Below are 19,131 nucleotides of genomic sequence, written 5' to 3'. Positions count from 1 at the left end.
CAAACCATTTGAGGAAACCGATTGCCTTAAACCATTTAAGTTTTAAAACTAATAAATATGAGTACCATAACTCATTTACATCGAGTTAAATGAACTTATTTTTTAGTGTTGGCTTAATCAATTATTAGAGTAAACTGAACTTGAACATTTTAAGTTTATTCCACTCAGTTAGAATGTTACCTGAACTCAAACTGACTAAGTCTTTACAACTTAAAATTAACCACTTTGCTACTTAAATGGTTTGAGGAAACCGATTGCCTTAAATGGTTTAAGTTCATCAAACTCAAAGCAATAAAGTTACATAAGAAGCAAAAACACTGGTACAAAGAAATCATGACAGAACAGGAGTGTTTCCTCAAGTATTTATTGAAATACAACAAATGTTTTCAAGCATAAAACAAAATCAGTGGGCTGTATATTCAAAAATATAACATTTAAGCTATCTTATCAGACTTTTCACCAAATAAGTAACGACCACACAAACAAGGAAATGTTTAACAAAATCCATCTTAAATGTTAAATATAATTAATAATAATAATAATAATAATAAATAACTGCTAAATAATATGAAACACAGTGGATAACTTTTCTGTAAAAAAAAATTAAAAACACTTTCCTCAAGATTAACAGCACTTATATACAAACTTTAAGTAGTTTGTATACAGTAATACTTTAGTTCCAAAAAAAAAGCACCAGTACACTGACCCAAGACTTAGCAGTCATCATCTTTAAATACAATCAAAACATCCAATGGGTTTAAAGACAATGTTCCCTCTTCCTCCTTAACAGCAAAGATGGAGACAGCTGCCTTCTGTACCTGATCAGGCTCCCTTTTTCTAAATGCGGTAAAAAAAAAAAAAAAGTGTTAGTGTATGTCACCAAATATCATCATATTTAAACAAAGCGGACATCATATTTAAATTTTCATAAATGACAATAAAAGTGAGAAAGATCTGTAGTACTTTTTCACATCATAACTTCCAGAGTTGTTTATTCAGGATTTTCAGGGCTGAATAAAAGCTGAATGTTTTAGAGCTTGAATTGAATTTGTTAATTTACATTATTTAATGTGACAACCTAAGGTTCTTTATTACAAAATAGAAAGAAAAACAGTGCTTATTGTGATAGTTCACCCAAACATAAAAATTCTGTCATTAATTACTCACCCCTACGTCGTTCCACACCCGCAAGACCTTCGTTCATCTTCAGAACACAAATTAAGATATGTTTGATGAAATTTGAGAACTCTCTGACCCTCCATAGACAGCAATGCAACTGAAATGTTCCCAGGTCCAGAAATGCAGTAAGGACATTGTTAAAACAGTCCATGTGACACCAGTAGTTAACAAAAATAATGACTTTATTCAACAGTTCTTCTCCTTCGCGTCACCCTAGTGCGCCGTTATAGAGAGTATCACAATGCATGCGTGTGTGTTTCTCTGCACGTAAACAAACCTCAGCGCATGTTCTACATCAGCAACAGCACTCGCATGCGCTGATTACATGCAGAGGTATTCTTAATAATGTTGGAAGGTGTGATTTGGAGAACAAGAATTGTTGAATAAAGTCGTTATTTTTGTTTTCTTTGCGCACAAAAAGTATTCTCATATCTTCGTAAAATTGAGGTCGAACCAGTGATGGATTATTTTACCAATGTCCTTACTATGTTTCTGGGTCTGGGAACATTTCAGTTGTGTTGCTGTCTATGGAGGGTCAGAGAGCTCTCGGATTTCATCAAAAATATCTTAATTTGTGTTGAAGATGAACGAAGGTCTTACGGGTTTGGAACAACATGAGGCTGAGTAATTAATGACAGAATTCTAATTTTTGGGGGGAACTAACCCTTTAAAGGGACATGTTCACCTCAAAATGAAAATTACCACCATTTACCCACTATCATGTCATGCCAAACACATACGTATCTTGTTCATCCATGGAACAAAAATTAAGATACTTTTAAAACTCTCTCACCATTTTGTCAATCCATTGAAAGTCTAGGCAATCAATATTAAGCTTAAAGACAAGTTTATCCATATGCATAAAGTGGTTTCATTCAAGTCTTCTAAAGAAGACACAAACATTAACTGAGAAGCTTAAGCTAAGGGTTTTTTATTATGAGTCAAAACTAAAAACTTTTTGAAGCTTGAAAATAAAGACTGCCTAGACTTCCAATGGATACTCAAATGTTCAACTATTCAGTCATTTCTGCCGATCTCAGCTAAAAGGTTAAAATGTTGCCAAGTAAATATAAAGTTGTCCTGTGTCCTACCTTGTGTGTCTTATTTTCAGATAGTAGTAGATCTGCCAGGATCCTAGCTTGAATGACTGATGTCATTATTGTTCCTGAAGACAAAACACAAAGTTACAGAAATTTAACTCACAATTAAGCAACATTTATGGACAGCTTATTTTTATGAATCATAATAAGACAACTTTCAACCACTACAAACTTAGCAAAGGCAATTACCTGACATCTTTATGAAAAACCAAAGCAACTTTAGGATAAGTGCAAGTAGAAATATAAAAGATCATTTTTCCATCTATATTAGTGAAGTATATAATTATATAACTATAATCAGAACTTAAAAAGACTTCACTGGTATTCTTCTGAACCAACACAACATGCAAAAAGACTTTGACAGAACGATCGACAAACTGAAATTTAAGATGTTATTCACTCTGCCAATTCAGTCTGAATCAAAAAGGTGGCACACACTACATTATATCAAACATGACTGGTTTTTAGATATCATAATGTCATTCTTGTGGGACGTTGAGGTTTGTGATTTTTCATCTGTGCTTCATGATTTGATCAATGTTTAGGTTTAAATTTCAATCTAATATTCACAAAAAAGTATAGTTTGCTTCAGAAGACTTAACATTTGTACTGCTGGTCATCATTACATTTGCATTAATAGCAATTCACCAAAAAATAAAAACTGAAAAACGATGTATTTAAATAACTGTTTATAACGTGACAAATTACATCTTGTACAACACTAAAGCCCATCAATTTGTTTAATGTGAATTCTACTTACTTCATTTTAGGCTCATATTAGTTTTGCAGCCTTCCTGTTGCCAATGACATCACACCACCCTCGCTGCCTTTGCTCTGAAAAGATTGATTTCAAAAGCACGACAAAAATTTGTTAGTATGAATTTTAAATAAGACAGTGAGGAGCAAATAACAGTGTAAAATGTTAACTAAAGTTAACAAAACAGCCATTATAAACGGTCCTCAGCCCCTTTGTTCACCGGGGCTTCGGCGGATTTAGTAAACTTGATCAGCATCACATATTCTAGATGAAACTGACAAAGCGGATAATAAATAACGATTAACAAAAAGTTTAAACGTATTGTAATACAGGGAATGTGTTTTTGCTTTACCTTGCTTCAGATCTGTGGCGCGAGTGACGGTTAGAGATGAAGAAGATGGTCTGTCGCCGTCTCTCTAGTTTAAAAATATAATTTGCGGGTGTCCGACTGTGAGAAACCACAAAAAAAATCTCTTAATTTACCACCACTGACAAACTGTTGTGTGTAACACTGCATATTTAACACCTGCCGTTGATAACTTTGATGTAATGGCACGTTAGCTCCTTGCTTCTTTGCTAGCTAGCATTACACACATTATGATAACTGAGCTGGTTAATCTAAAGATAAAGTTGACAAAACACAAAACGGTTCAAAAGTGCTTTAAACAGGAATAAAGAAGTTCGAATGCTTACCTGTTATTTTCCGTGACCGCGTCTCGAGCCGTCCGGCTGTGGTCCCGTGACGGAGTGAGCTGCAGCGGGGATGAGCGGACGTGACTGACGGAAAAATGCGGTTTTTGAAAAACACCCGGATAATATTTTGTCTTGAATAAATTACTTTAAAATGATTAATCTATGCTTAATATTAAATAGATTTATGCATTTATTATATTATGGCTTAGTTATTTAATTAGTTATGAAAGGTATTATCGTTTAGTTTAGTTAGTAGATATAAAGCATAATAACCTATAGCCCTATGTTGTACAAATGTGACTTCTCGAAAAACAATGTTAGATATAATGAATTAAGCTCATATTTCTTTTAAATATTTTGTGGTCTGCCATTTAGATGTAATAATCATAGACTGTATTGTAATAATAGATTAAAATAATTTATAGTAACTTATTTAGATTGAGTTCTGCTTAACCTAATTAGCTTTTGAGTTCACATCACAAATATATATTGAGTTGAATTAACTGAATTAAAATTTTTGAGTTAAATGAACTCATTTCATTTAGCGAATTTCACTGTTAGGTTTTACAGTGTAAGAACATTACATCTGAGGTACAACTGTGTTTAGAGCGCTTTATGTCTTCAACAGGAGCTGGCAGAGCAATTGTCAAGAAAAGAAGACACCATTTACCATATATATATATATATATATATATTTTTTAAGAGATTAACATACGACTAGGTGAAGATCTGACATCGCAGAATTCTTAAAGGATAACGCCTTTTCTGCCAAACGAGGTAGGTTTTAACGTTAGACTTTTTATTGTCTTGTGTATGTTAAACACACACACACACACACACACACACAAGAAGTTAATTCGGTAACGTTACTGGCACGCTGTCTGTGAACACACATGTCAAGCGCGCGCAGAGTTCTCTCTCGCACTTACACGGACAAAAGCACACAAAATTATGTAAAAATGACAATTTTTGGCGAGTGACAGTCTTAAATAAGTTAATGTCTGGACTGATGTAAAGAGTTGGGATGTTTTAAAGGGACAGCAGTTCATGAGATTCATGGTGTTTCTTTTGTTTTCTTTTCTAATGACAGGTCTAATTGCTGCTGCTGTGCACTCCAAGCACCCCCTGCATTCTTATCATGGGTTTGCATTCTGTTTTATTTATTAACTGTTTTTATTTTATTTACCATTAGGCCTGTTCAATACTGACAAAAAATTAGTCATTGAGTCATTTATTCAGTTGACTTTTGTTTGTGTAGATTTAATCAATGTTTGGAGTGGACAAACACTCCAAACTCACTGAATTCACCATGTGTTTTTTTATAATTTCTTATTTGTTACTGGTGATTCCAGATTGCTGTCATTCAAGAAGTTATCATTTCCTCCCATTGTGGCTGAGCTACACATTCTCTTTGTTTTATTTTAAACATAAAACATCCAGAGGAGATGGCACCTACGCTGGAATCCATACAAATGTAAGGAATTTATGTAATGAGACTGTGTATAAAGCATTTTATTGTGTTGCTGTTTAGTTGAAAATAATCAAAGGTTTAGTTCACCCAAAAATGAAAATTCTGTCATTAATCACTCACCCTCATGTCATTCCAAACCCATAAGACCTTTGTTCATTTTTGCAACACAAATTAAGATATGTTTGATGAAATCTGAGAGCTTTCTGACCCGCCATAGACAGCAAGGGTCCTTACACGATCAAGGCACAGAAACATAGTATAAGGACATCGTTAAAATGGTCCATGCGACATCAGTGGTTCAACTAATTTTACGAAGCTATGAGAATACTTTTTGTGTGCAAAGAAAACAAAAATAACTTTATTCAATGATTTCTTCTCTCCTGGGAGAGTCTGCTGCCATTAACGAGAGTACCACAACGTATGCGTGTGCGTTCATTTGCCAGTAAATAAAGTGCAGCGTCAGCACCACCGTGGGTCAGAGAGCTCTCGGGTTTCATCAGAAATATCTTAATTTGTGTTCTGAAGATGAACGAAGGTCTTACGGGTTTGGAACAACATGAGGGTGAATAATTAATGATAGTTCACCCAAAAATAATAATTCTATCTCTTTAAGTATATCGTAAAACATTGTTGACAAGATCACATGACAGATGCAATTGGAGACCACTGGAAATGCAAGTTTAGCATTTTATAAACAATATTTGAACTGTAAAGTATTTGGAATGGCAGCTGATAATTCAATCTCAACCTGTTCTGCATGTTACTCTGTACTTCACTTTCATTCATTTAGTTTCTTGTCATTTCCAGTCTTCCTGTGAAGAAATCCTGAGCGAGGGTCAAAGGTTGAGATGATGGGAACCTACGCTTCCAAGACTTTGAGAATCCATGTACAATTTGAGCTTTTTTCAAATCTCAACATGGAACTTGGACTGAACATGCAGAAAAAAAGTAGTTTCCACAAACTGGCACATGACAAGAGATACTAAAAGCACACAAGTTTAGTATAGTTGTATAGTATAGTTTCACATTGAAATGTGAGGCATGAGTGCATGAATCTTTGTTTTTTTTATTTTCAAATGCTTTACAAGAAAGTATTTTTTGCAGTACCATGTCAATTGTAGATGCAGATAATTTAGCATGAATTAGAGGTTAGTAATCTAACTTAAAGGGTTAGTTCACCCAAAATGTTATATGTGAAAATCTTGTTCCAATCCTGTTAGACTTTTGTTCATTTTTGGAACACTAATGAAGATCCTTTTTAATGAAATCTGACAGCTATACCTTATTGGAGCTTGAAATGGTTGTATATGGTAGTTGTCAATGGCGGGACAGAAAGCACAGAGATTTAATTAAAAATACTCTTTGTTTGTGTTCCAAAGATGAATGAAAATCTTATGGATTTGGAACGGTATGAGGGTGAGTAACAGATAACAGAATTCACATTTTTGGGTGAACTGTCCTTTTAAATAATATTGTGTTCTTCTATAGGTTAAATGGTGTAAACACTGGAACATTTCACTTGACGATTGACTAAGTCTATAGCAATTGTTATTAATGACAGCCCTGTCTTTGTATTATTTTTTTCCCCCATGTATTTGAAAATATTTTGAATCTTGACTGTTTCACAATGTTTATCTTTGTGACCGCTATTTGGTGCAACAAGTCAAGTACCTGCTCATGTTTTCTTTTTTCTGCATGTTGCTGTTTAAAACTAAAAAGTGTTCCACAATACAAGCATTTTCAGTGGTGCTTTACACATTGTTAAATTAATTGATGTAATATTTTTGTCTTCACCTGTTTAAGGTAAATAAAAGCTACTGAACACACTTTTAAGAATGTTTACATGAGGTAAAAATAAACCATGTTCAATTTGTATATATTGTGCTTGATTTATTTGCTACTAAAGATAGGCCTATGCTATAATTTTTTTTAGAAATTTCTGCATTAAGGATTGTCCGTTTATGGTACAGAAGAAAATGTAAATCTACAGAATTTTCCATTTTAATGTTGAAGGAAATGTCCGTAAATTTAACAGAAAATGTCCTGGTAATTTTCTGCCAGTACATTATCCGTTTTTTTACGGATTTGTTTTTTACAGTGTGTAGTTTGGGGTAACAAAAGGTTTTATAGGTTTGACTGAAGTAATAATGCAATATCTGACACAAAACAATTGAACAAAAAAACAGATAAAGTCAAAAAGTAGCCGTTGATAATATCTAAACACATGTATCCAAATGTAATAAAATCAATTTATGTGTGATGACAATTTCTTAGCAACTAGGGATTGTTACATAGAGCTATTCAGGCATCCAGTGGCTATAATGGTGTCACAGATAACAAACTGTGCAAAATGTTTTATCTTAACAGTCAATTTACAAATAGGCCTAATGCATTCACATTTGAGGAACTCGCAATGTGCTGAATTTCCACAAATTAGTGTCGTTACTATGACAACCAATTTAAATGTGACAAGAAACTGATGTCTGAAAAATAAATTATATATATACACAGGTGCATCTCAATAAATTAGAATGTTGTGGAAAAGTTAATTTATTTCAGTAATTCAACTCAAATTGTGAAACTCGTGTATTAAATAAATTCAGTACACACAAACTGAAGTAGTTTAAGTCTTTGGTTCTTTTAATTGTGATGATTTTGGCTCACATTTAACAAAAACCCACCAATTCACATCTCAACAAATTAGAATACTTCATAAGCCCAATAAAAAAAAAAAAAAAAAATCATTTTTAGTGAATTGTTGGCCTTCTGAAAAGTATGTTCATTTACTGTATACGTACTTAATATTTGGTAGGGGCTCCTTTTGCTTTAATTACTGCCTCAATTCGGCGTGGCATGGAAGTGATCAGTTTGTGGCACTGCTGAGGTGGTATGGAAGCCCAGGTTTCTTTGACAGTGGCCTTCAGCTCATCTGCATTTTTTGGTCTCTTGTTTCTCATTTTCCTCTTGACAATACCCCATAGATTCTCTATGGGGTTCAGGTCTGGTGAGTTTGCTGGCCAGTCAAGCACACCAACACCATGGTCATTTAACCAACTTTTGGTGCCTTTGGCAGTGTGGGCAGGTGCCAAATCCTGCTGCAAAATTTCTTGGTAAACGGGTGCAGTGACTTTGGTTTTCAAAAAACACAATGGACCAACACCAACAGATGACATTGCACCCCAAATCATCACAGACTGTGGAAACTTAACACTGGACTTCAAGCAACATGGGCTATGAGCTTCTCCACCCTTCCTCCAGACTCTAGGACCTTGGTTTCCAAATGAAATACAAAACTTGCTCTCATCTGAAAAGAGGACTTTGGACCACTGGGCAACAGTCCAGTTCTTCTTCTCCTTAGCCCAGGTAAGACGCCTCTGACGTTGTCTGTGGTTCAGGAGAGGACAACCGTAGCCAAATTTCGTGACACGTCTGTGTGTGGTGGCTCTTGATGCCTTGACCCCAGCCTCAGTTCGTTCCCTGTGAAGTTCATCCAAATTGTTGAATCAATTTTGCTTGACAATCCTCATAAGGCTGTGGTTCTCTCGGTTGGTTGTGCATCTTTTTCTTCCACACTTTTTCCTTCCACTCAACTTTCTGTTAACATGCTTGGATACAGCACTCTGTGAACAGCCAGCTTCTTTTGCAATGAATGTTTATGGCTTACCCTCCTTGTGAAGGGTGTCAATGATTGTCTTCTGGACAACTGTCAGATCAGCAGTCTTCCCCATGATTGTGTCGCCTAGTGAACCAAACTGAGAGACCATTTTGAAGGCTCAGGAAACCTTTGCAGGTGTTTTGAGTTGATTAGCATGTCACCATATTCTAATTTGTTGAGATAGTGAATTGGTGGGTTTTTGTTAAATGTGAGCCAAAATCATCACAATTAAAAGAACCAAAGACTTAAACTACTTCAGTCTGTGTGCATTGAATTTATTTAATACACGAGTTTCACATTTTGAGTTGAATTGACTTTTCCACGACATTCTAATTTATTGAGATGCACCTGTATTATATATAACCTATAGCCCAGGGTTCCTCAAATCTTACCCTGGAGGTCCAATCCACTGCAGAGTTTAGCTCCAACCCTGATCAAACTCACCTGTCTGTGATTTTCTAATGATCCTGAAGACATTGATTAGCATGTTCAGGTGTGTTTGATTAGGGTTACAGCTAAACTCTGCAGGAAAGTGGATCTTGAGGTCCAGATTTGAGGAGCCCTGCTATAGCCTATAGGCCTAAACATATAATTTGTAAATGTATCAGTGTTGTTATTTAAGATCTGAGTGTTTACATAATCAGTTTTATGTTATTTTGTATGTAATATTAATTATCTTGTTTGGGTGTGGGAGTTGGATTGTAGTCAGAACATTGCAAAACGTTTTTTAAACGGAAACGTTGGTGCGTTCAACACCCTGTTCTGATGACGCAAGATTTGCAGCTATGGCAGCTGAGAACGCCATTCTTTTTGTTCCTTTTGAAGAATTTTCGGAGCCTGATGAAATCGTTATATATATGTGTTTAATACTGCAAAATATGCTCAATGTTGCAGTCACAGCCCTTGCCGTCCATTCTTATGTAAAGCACTTAATTACCATTGTGTATGAAATTTGGTATATAAATAAACATGCCTTGCAATGAAGCTAAAAATATAAACAACTACATCATCATGTTGATATGCTATATTGTTACTATAAAACTCTTACGACAAACATGTCTTCTAATATCTTCAATTGTTGCATATACCGAGCTGAAGCGGACACATTTGTAAATGACTTTACTTCGACCAGTTGTGTGAGCTGTCTCTTTAATACGGCGTAGTTTATATACATGTTGCTGCTGATGAGAAAACATATCTCAAACCCCGTTGCACACCATTTCCAGGAAACATGTCGTTCATCCCGGAAACCAGGTTTGGCCTTGAATGTGCCGCATGTTTCTATGGAAAATTTGGCTTTTTTATTTAGAAGGTGGGACTATTCCTCCATATTGTGCGTTGCAGTTTCTCCCATTCATAAGTATAAGAGTGAACCGTCTTTGTATTTCTATAGTCTTTGTTTTAAATAAAACACTTACTAAAAAATATGAAATATTTTTGTTTACCTGCATGCCATGTGATCAGTAATCAACATCAAAGAAACTCAAACCCAAATCTCAGGGGTACTTAAAGCAAATATAGGCTATTTGGTGAATAAGGTTTAGATTAAAAAAAAGTTTTGTAATGCCCACATTATATGTAACTAAGAAATAACGTTAATATGTGCATTTTAATTAGTTATAATTAATAATACATGGTTAAAAAAACCTACAGAGTAATAATTCAAATAAAAATGAATGTGTTCATCAGTAGGTGATGCAATGTTGAAACCCTTCTTAAACCTGAAATGATTTTTGTAAATCCAGCGGTCAAATGCTGTCGCCACCTGACTAATGACTGATCTTTGTGTGAATGTCCACAAAACTGGACTATATATATACATATATAATATGTATATAATCGGTAGGCTATTTTAGAAAGGAAAATTTAAAAAATGAAAAAGAGAAATTAGGGAGAATCAATGAATTATGAATAATTTATTGCTATTGTGTGAATAATATGTAATCGTGTAATCCATAAAAAGGTAACTGTAGTCTGATTACGAGTATTTTAAAATTACAAGTACTTAATTTTTGGAATCTGATTACGTAATCCAGATTACATGTAATCAGTTACTACCCAGCTCTGGCAACACTATATTCCAAATATTACTTAAGTCATTTGATAGGTTTGTGTAATGTACAGTATAAGGCTGCAATTTACATATTTATTGATTAGGGTTGCAAATCGACACACATTTGTTTATTCATTTGTTTGATTTTTATAAATAGCAGAATGTTTGGTTTGGTTTTGCACATTCGTTCTTCCGCCAATGTGTTTTAGCCTACTTAAAGTGTCTGATAGAGTTTTTCACACCCAACTACAGTACATAAATTCCTGAACAAAACAACTCTGAGTTAGTTCTTTTTAGTGAATCACACACAGTGAACGAATCAGTTCTTTTTAGTGAATCAAGCTCAACGAATGAGTCAGTTCATTTTAGCAAGTAAAAAAAAACCATAAAATCTTAGGCAAATCAGTGATTATTGTGAGTGAGTGATTATTACTGCTATGTTTTGAATAGTTGTTTTGTTTACTTTTTTGTTTACTATATATTACATAGATAAGGCCAATTTGTAAGGCCAATTTATCTCAATTGCATGTATGCACACTGTAAAAAACTGTGAAAATGCTACAGTAAAAACCTGTTAAATGGTTAACGGTAAGTTCCCCTAATATATACGGTGAAAAACTGTAATAGACATTTCAGACAATTTTATGGTGAAATACTGTTTTTGAAAAAACGTAAATTGACTTTCCCAGAATTCCCTGCGTTGCATTTCAAATTGGATGTTTTTTCTTTGAAATAACTATGTTTCTTCTTTGTTTTTTCTCATTAGTTATGTTTATTAGGGTTGTATGTTACATCTAATGTTGTTAAATTAATGTTTATTGCATATTTCAGTTTAATGAGTCTCACCATGATGGTGTTTAGTGCTTGTGTGAATGACACTGTGCACCTTCTATATATGTTATTATTTAAAAGCTGCTTGTGATGAGCTTTGGTTCATCATGTGACTTTCTCATCACCTTCTGCATTTGGTGGTTATCAGTGCATTACAAAGTTACAAAACAGATTTCAGTACTTCAATAGGTTGGTATATTAACATTATATCAGTTGAAATTACAGTCAACTAAAATGTTGCTACCGTATTTTTTACTGTAGAATTCCGGCAACCACAGCTGCCGGTTTTTTACAATAAATTTTACAGAATTTTTTTTACAGTGCACCATTGTCAAGAAATATTCTAGGACTTTGTATTCAAAGGACTTGGAATACATCACTACTTTATGATACTGTTTGTTTATTAATTCATTCATTCATTCATTCACTATAAATGTATATGACCACATGAGTTCTAATTTTGCGTTTCACAGAACAAAAAAAAAAAAAACTGTAAATGTATATGGAATAACATAAGGCTGAGTAAATAACAGCATAAAACATGTCATATTTCATATCGATGAAATCAATAGCAAATGTTTCACATTGGTCATAAACTGATTCATACTGAAAGTGAACCCATTAAACCATCTTACTCAGAATGAAGAATGGCCCCAAGTAGAAATTTATTGTGCAATTATCTGGTAACAAGTCAAAGAGGAAGGCAGACCATCTTCTTTAGGGTGAATAGAATCATAACCGAGTAATGCTTGTGGCTCCAATGAAAGCCAACACTTCACTCCTGTCAAACAGACTAACAATGAAGTGCGTGTTGTGCTGTAAGTGTGGAGAGGAAAACCTAATGGAGCCCAGAGGGCTGGAGAGTGTTTTTCAGAGAATGAGGTAATGACTGTAACCTCTGCTGCTGCCCCATCTGCCAGCTCAGGCTGAAAAAAACACTCAAACCAACTGAAGGAGAACCTGCCAGGCTATTGGACTGCAGACAGCGGGCATGGCAAGGCTTAGGAAAAGCTTTGCTTTAGCTGTGTGTGAAATAAAGAAGTAGCACAACAACTTGAGACAATTTCAAGAAACTCCTGCTAATCAGTTTAAAAGGACAACCATAAGACTCATAAGGTATACCGGAAATATAAATGTGTTAATGATCTGCAAAAAAGATTATTTTTTTGTTTGTGTGTTTTAATTCAATCTAATGCTTTGAGGAATCCAGTGTAGTGCTAATGATGCTCACTAGGAAATTAATTATCTACTAGGTCTTTAAAAGGTCGTAATAACTCATTAAAACATGTATAAGGTTCATTTAGTCTGTTGAATCACACTAGGACTGGTGCTCAGAAAAATACATAGCCTAATCTAAGAACACGAGTTGTGTCTCTAACACGGTTCAAAGATCTCCTCAAAGGCTGCTCAACCAGATAGTGTGACATGAATGCCACAGCACCAGATTTCACCTAAAGGAGTGATCTGAAAATAGCAGGTGCTTTCAGCTGTTCATACTGTTGGCTCTGTAGTGTTTATATTGCGCTGGAGTCTGTTCTTCTGCATATAAACCTAATTAATTATATTCAGCCAAAAGGTGTTCTGTAAAGGCTTTCCATATAACTTTTGGCATTGTACTACTGGGATTTGCCTAACAACATTACTAAAAAAATGTATTCATTGTGCTTTGCTTTATAGGAGACTCATAGAGTCTTGAAATGCAATCATACTGCATAATTGACTAGCAAGGACTGAAATCAGAGTGAAGAGTGATGTTTTCGAGAGGTATAGCAATTAAGATAAGACATTGCTGAGATTTAATCAACCCGCCACTCTGAGCTGTTTAATAAAAATATGAGTGCCATTTATATAAGAGCTATTTGATTTTTAAAAAAAAAAGATTTAGAATGCATATTTTGAAGAAATTATCACTGTACTTATGAGATATACAACAGCAGGGGCAAATTTCATTTGAACACAAATCTAATGTTTCATTATATTGGTTTCAAATAATGTGAACAATGTCTTAAAACTAGATTCTGAAGTATCAAGGGTACAATAAGAAATACAAAAAAAAAGCAATCCAGCTTCATGTCTCTATTTTCATTTTTGATTATCTTAATTGTCATGATGAAATCTGTACATTTGCAGCATTTAGATGAGTACAATGAGAAAACATGCAATATAAAATAAAGCAATTTCATGTAAGCTCAAGTCTAGCCGCATGACTGTGTGATATTTTTTTGTTTTATACAATGGTTTTATACACAATGTTGTCTTCAAGAATCACGTGTTTCATTCCTGAATGAATCAGATATTGTACAAATCTGTGTGAATGATTCAGTGTCTCAATCGTAAAAACATTCACTTGTTTCTTTCCTGACTTAATCAGTGTTTTGAATGAATCAGTTGAACGAATTATTCAATGACTCAGTCAAGCGCTGCCCTCTGCCATAATTATGTAACCTGCAAAAAGAGCAAATGAAAAATAACCACCACTTGCACAGTCTGGAATATGCAAGCAAAAAAAATTTAATGATATATCAAAACTGCCAAATTGTCGTCATATTGCAATCATGATGATCACATGCTTTAATGTGTCTGTGTAAACATCGCTTTAATGTGTTCATTGCTTCTGCTTGTACACTCGAGGTTAACTTACTGGAAGATTTGTATAATTTTAGAACTGCCATTACCTTGACACGGTTACTCTTAATTGTATTATTTTCTGTAAAAAGAAAAATGCTTTTAAATAATATGTATCGTGAAATGCGCTGTACAAATAAATATAAATTGAATTCAATTGAATAGCCTACATCAGTGGTGCAAAATAAATGTAAGAATGAAGTAAAGTAAAATAAAATTACATTAAAAAAAGAAATGGTAACTTTAAAAGACATTCAATTTTAATGTTCTTTCTCTATGATTGCCTTACAGTAGTCATGTTTGGCCTTTTTGAGTAGAAACATCAAATGGCAATGAAATGGCTTCCTGTTCTTCTCTCTGAACACATTAGGACCACTTTAGCAGTTTTTTAAATTGCCTTTGGTTTCCTGTTTGCCATGTTGATTGTGGCAGGGAGAGAGAGGGACACAGTTTTTTCTCTAATGTGGTTGGATGCAAATGCAAACAAATCAGTTTAGACATGAGACCATCCCAAACCACAAAGACAAAGCCATTTTCCTCATGCACAATCAAGCACTGATATGTTTGAAAGTAATCTGAGTAATATCATCTATATGCTGTAGCTACAACTACACGCGGTTTACCATAATCAATACACGTCAGAGAAATGATGAACATTACCAGTAATGGAGTTTTCTGTCCTTTTAATGGTGGGAGGAGCATTTAGCACACTGTTTTCATTTTTTATATATGACTCTTCAAGCATGTTCTGTACAATTAAAAGTGTATTCGAAATATCTGATGTGAAAAAAACTGATCTGAACATAAAGCAATAATATGACCATAATTGCAGCATCTGATGCGATTCACCCTGACCCATCAATTGTATTTCTTCTCTAATGATATATTATTTGTGATCTCAGAAAGCCTCATGGAATGTCATACAAGCTTGAGCCACATATATGGAACAGAGGATCAAAGAGAAATGTAGGCTTGATTATATTCCCCAGGTGGTCATCATCTGCCCTTCAAATTATTGTCCAGCATACTGACATTTCTCAGATATTTATAGGCTTGTGTGAAAAGTGTATGTCTAAACCCTATTAAAACTATCCACAGACATACTTTCTTTGAACTAACATTCATTATCATGCACTAACACTCATGTCCAATACGCCTACATGATTACTTTAAAAAATATATGAATTACAGAACTAATGATTAAGATCACAGAGCAGGATTGTGTCGTGAGACTCGCACTGTAATTTTAAGTGACTGGTTTGCAGCTGTGCTATGCATAACAACCACATAAACGACCCTCTGTTGTATAACTGGACCTTTGGAAAGCCTGCGGTGTGGCAATCAGTAGCATACAGTACTCACATTTCCTACAGTGAACTCTTGGTTTTTAGTTTGTTTTAGTTTTTGCTACATACATTCTGCGTTGACGGGCATAAAGGAAACCTGTTTTCACTTTGGAACAGCAGCTGAAAACAATTTAGGATGTAAACTTGAATGGAGTCCTTGAGATTAGACACAAATGAATCATGTGGATAATTGATTTTTTTGATTAGCAGTAATGCACACAGCACCAGGTGCCAAATGTTGCTGCTGGCAACAGTATAATCAAATATGTAACAGTCACTGGAAATGGGTCTCATTTATTGGTAAATGCATAAAAAAACAGAAATATTTATGTAAAATGTTAAACAATTACATGCAAGAAAAGCAAAATCTGTTTCACATGGATTTCAAGTGAAAGCAAATATTATTTCAGAAAAAGCACCTAAGTAAAAACTCTCAAAAAAATATTAAGGAGCCAAATTGGATGACTTGGCATAGGTGGCCATTCACAAGTGCCTGTGATTTAAAATTAATTCTGCAAAAAATAAAAACAGCATTGAAGTGCATGTATGCATGCATCAATCAATCAAACCAAGCAAAGCTCAAATGACTAAAATAAGTTTATATTCTGCCCTCTGGGTGATCTTGCAACACAACCTTTTGAGGAAAACCATCCACAAATGGCTTATTGTTGTAAGGTAGGATTTTTTAAATCTAACATAGAAAAAAAATGCTTCACTTTGAGGGAGAAAAGCAGTTAAATGTCGCAATGTGTAGAAATTGAGCACCTTCAGACCAACCGCAGTGCAACAACAGCTCGATGTGGATTCAGAATCCAGAGCCAAAAATCTATTTCCTGTCTACAGGTGTGCTGCATTGTCAATCAATAACTGCTCTGAAATGATTTCCCTCTGCATTGGTACAAAAATATCCAGATGATTCACTTTTCCTTCTGTGAAGTGGAAATTCAACTGCCTCTCAACATAGGGCTGTTCTAATTTTAGCACCTCTCTGTCTCGCTACCTTTTCTCTCTCTCCGTCTCCGTCTTTTTGCTTCTGTATGTGACATTCTCTCTCTATGTCAGACACAGACATATACACATGCGATCATCCAGTGGGTTTTTTGAATAAATCATCACATTTAGGTATTCTGTGTTACAAACTTTTCATTTTTGGGTTCAGGAAATTCCTAGTAGGAACACATCCCACATAATAAAGAAAGCAATACAGTATGTTATCACTGTCCTCAACCTCTGTAGACCTCAATGGAGCCCACAGGTGTTGCCAAGGGAGAGATCAATGACTTGGAACAGGTGCTGTTTCTAGCCAACATTAAGCTCACGAAGTGAGGAGAAAGACAAGGTTTTGTGCACATCAGTGCATGCTTGGAAGATTAACCCCCAATACAACCATATATTATATCTTGCCTCACATCTTTCTCACTATCTCTGCTCCATAAGGGTTGGTGTGTTGGACACATTTCCTTTCTTCATTATCTCATCAAGTGGTTCTCAACTGACAGGGTTGCAGAAATGTTCAGTACAGATTCTGATTATGTATGCATCATAAAAACATGCTAAACACTTTCCATAACCCAGTTAAACCAATTGGTCATGTATCAATCAGAATTTGGGTCCTTTAAACCCCTTATACTGGGCGTACACTGCACGATTTTCAAAGTTGTCAGAAAACTGCTCTTCAAACACTACACGACCATCTGTGGTACCATCTAGTTGTTTTTGTCTGCACACTACACTATGGAACACTGACAAGGAGTCACACATTACACAACTTTTCAATTCGGAAGAATCGTCAGCAGCTGTCTGGTCTACAATCTACATTTCACAACCAAACACACATGAGAAAAGATCCAGGACAAAACATAACATCACATGTGAGACAGGAGTTCTCACACAAGACTGGATTTCTTCCTGTTAGACTTTGTAGCCAGCAAGAACCTCCCCCTGAACCTTCCCTTTCATTGGCTGTATGTCGCCACCGATGTCATTTCCAGTCAAAACACATTTCACACTGCAGGATTCGCAGGAGTTGCAGACAGGTCCAGATATTTAGCACGCTAAACATCTCATGGGCATCAGTGACAAATCAGCGCTGCTCTCAGATCGTGTCTTAATCGATAACACATACTACGTGATTGTTGTGAACACTTTACTTAAAGCCTTTATGCATTATAAAGGGTTAGTAAAGGGGATAAAGCATTATAATTATTCATAATGTGGGTTGTAATACATTATATCTTGTCGTAAATAACCAAATTTAAAATGCATAGTGTAACAATGAATTGATAAGTGTTATAATCTATTAACTGTGGTTACAATTATTCATGAGATAGTACAATCCATTATAAGGTGCATTACAAAGCATAATTAAAGCTGCAAGCAGTGATGAACGGGCCCTCGCACCCGGGCTCACCGCCGACCGGTGGCTTCAGGGAGACAGGGAACGGTGAGCAATATGCATTTAAAAAGGCAAATATAGAGGAATATGTCAAAGTTATTTATATGTGCCAAACCTGCTGCCAGCTGGTGGCGCTATGTCTATAACTTAACATTGGCCTGTAGATGTCTTCAGACCAGTACTTTTATCAAACATATGAAGTTTGGTGCAGATTGAACATTGCATGTTTAAGTTAGTGTAAAACAAGTCATTTCCTGTTGCCAACAGGTGGCACTATCACTATAAATGAATATTGGCCTTAAGATGTGTTCAGGCCAGGACTCTTACCAAACATGTGAAGTTTGGGGCAGACCGGACATTGCATGTTTAAGTTAGTGTAAAACAAGTAATTTACTGTTGCCAGAAGGTGGCAGTATGATTATAACTGAATATTGGCCTTCAGATGTGTTAAGGCCAGGACTATTATAAAAGGTGTGAAGTTTGGGGCAGATAAGACATTGTATGCATGAGTTACAACAACTTCCTGTGTCATGGTATTAATAACATGCTTTAGTACTTAGTAAGTGTTGCTAGCATGTTTGACCATTATTCTAGCATGTTTAGCACACAATGGCATAATTTACAGTGTTGCTAAAAGTGCATCACTGTGTAAAACATGTCACTTCCTGTTGTCAGTAGGTGGCGCTATCACTATAACCGAATGTGAACATGTAGATGTCTTCAGGCCAGGACTGTAATCAAACATGTGAAGTTGGAGGCAGATTGGACATTGTATGCCTGAGTTACAACAACTTCCTGTTTGATGGAGTTAGTAGCATACTTTAGCACTTAGCTAAGTGTTGCTAACATGTTTGAGCATGTTGCTAACATGTTTAGCACACAATGGCATATTTTAATGTGTTGCTAATAGTGCATCACAGTCTAAAACATGTCACTTCCTGTTGCCAGCAGGTGGTGCTATGACTATAACCAAATACGGGAATGTATATGTGTTCAGGACAGGCCTCTTATCAAACTTGTAAAATT

At 35.1% G+C, this 19,131-nt stretch overlaps 2 long non-coding RNA genes across 2 annotated transcripts; one reads left to right on the top strand and one right to left on the bottom strand.

The window, feature by feature from the left end:
- Nucleotides 1-234: 234 nt before the first annotated feature.
- On the bottom strand, nt 235-3,784 carry LOC131548563 (uncharacterized). Its single transcript, XR_009273190.1, has 5 exons — nt 3,730-3,784; nt 3,389-3,484; nt 3,040-3,113; nt 2,271-2,344; nt 235-837 (listed from the first exon to the last, which is right to left on the bottom strand). It is a non-coding gene; the product is annotated as an uncharacterized LOC131548563 (long non-coding RNA).
- A 429-nt stretch (nt 3,785-4,213) lies between these two features.
- On the top strand, nt 4,214-6,862 carry LOC131548660 (uncharacterized). Its single transcript, XR_009273211.1, has 4 exons — nt 4,214-4,506; nt 4,820-4,871; nt 5,082-5,203; nt 6,008-6,862. It is a non-coding gene; the product is annotated as an uncharacterized LOC131548660 (long non-coding RNA).
- Nucleotides 6,863-19,131: the final 12,269 nt, after the last annotated feature.

Source organism: Onychostoma macrolepis, chromosome 10 (genome assembly GCF_012432095.1).
Source record: "Onychostoma macrolepis isolate SWU-2019 chromosome 10, ASM1243209v1, whole genome shotgun sequence".
NCBI classification, from domain to species: domain Eukaryota; kingdom Metazoa; phylum Chordata; class Actinopteri; order Cypriniformes; family Cyprinidae; genus Onychostoma; species Onychostoma macrolepis.
This window is presented reverse-complemented; position numbering and strand designations above follow the sequence as displayed.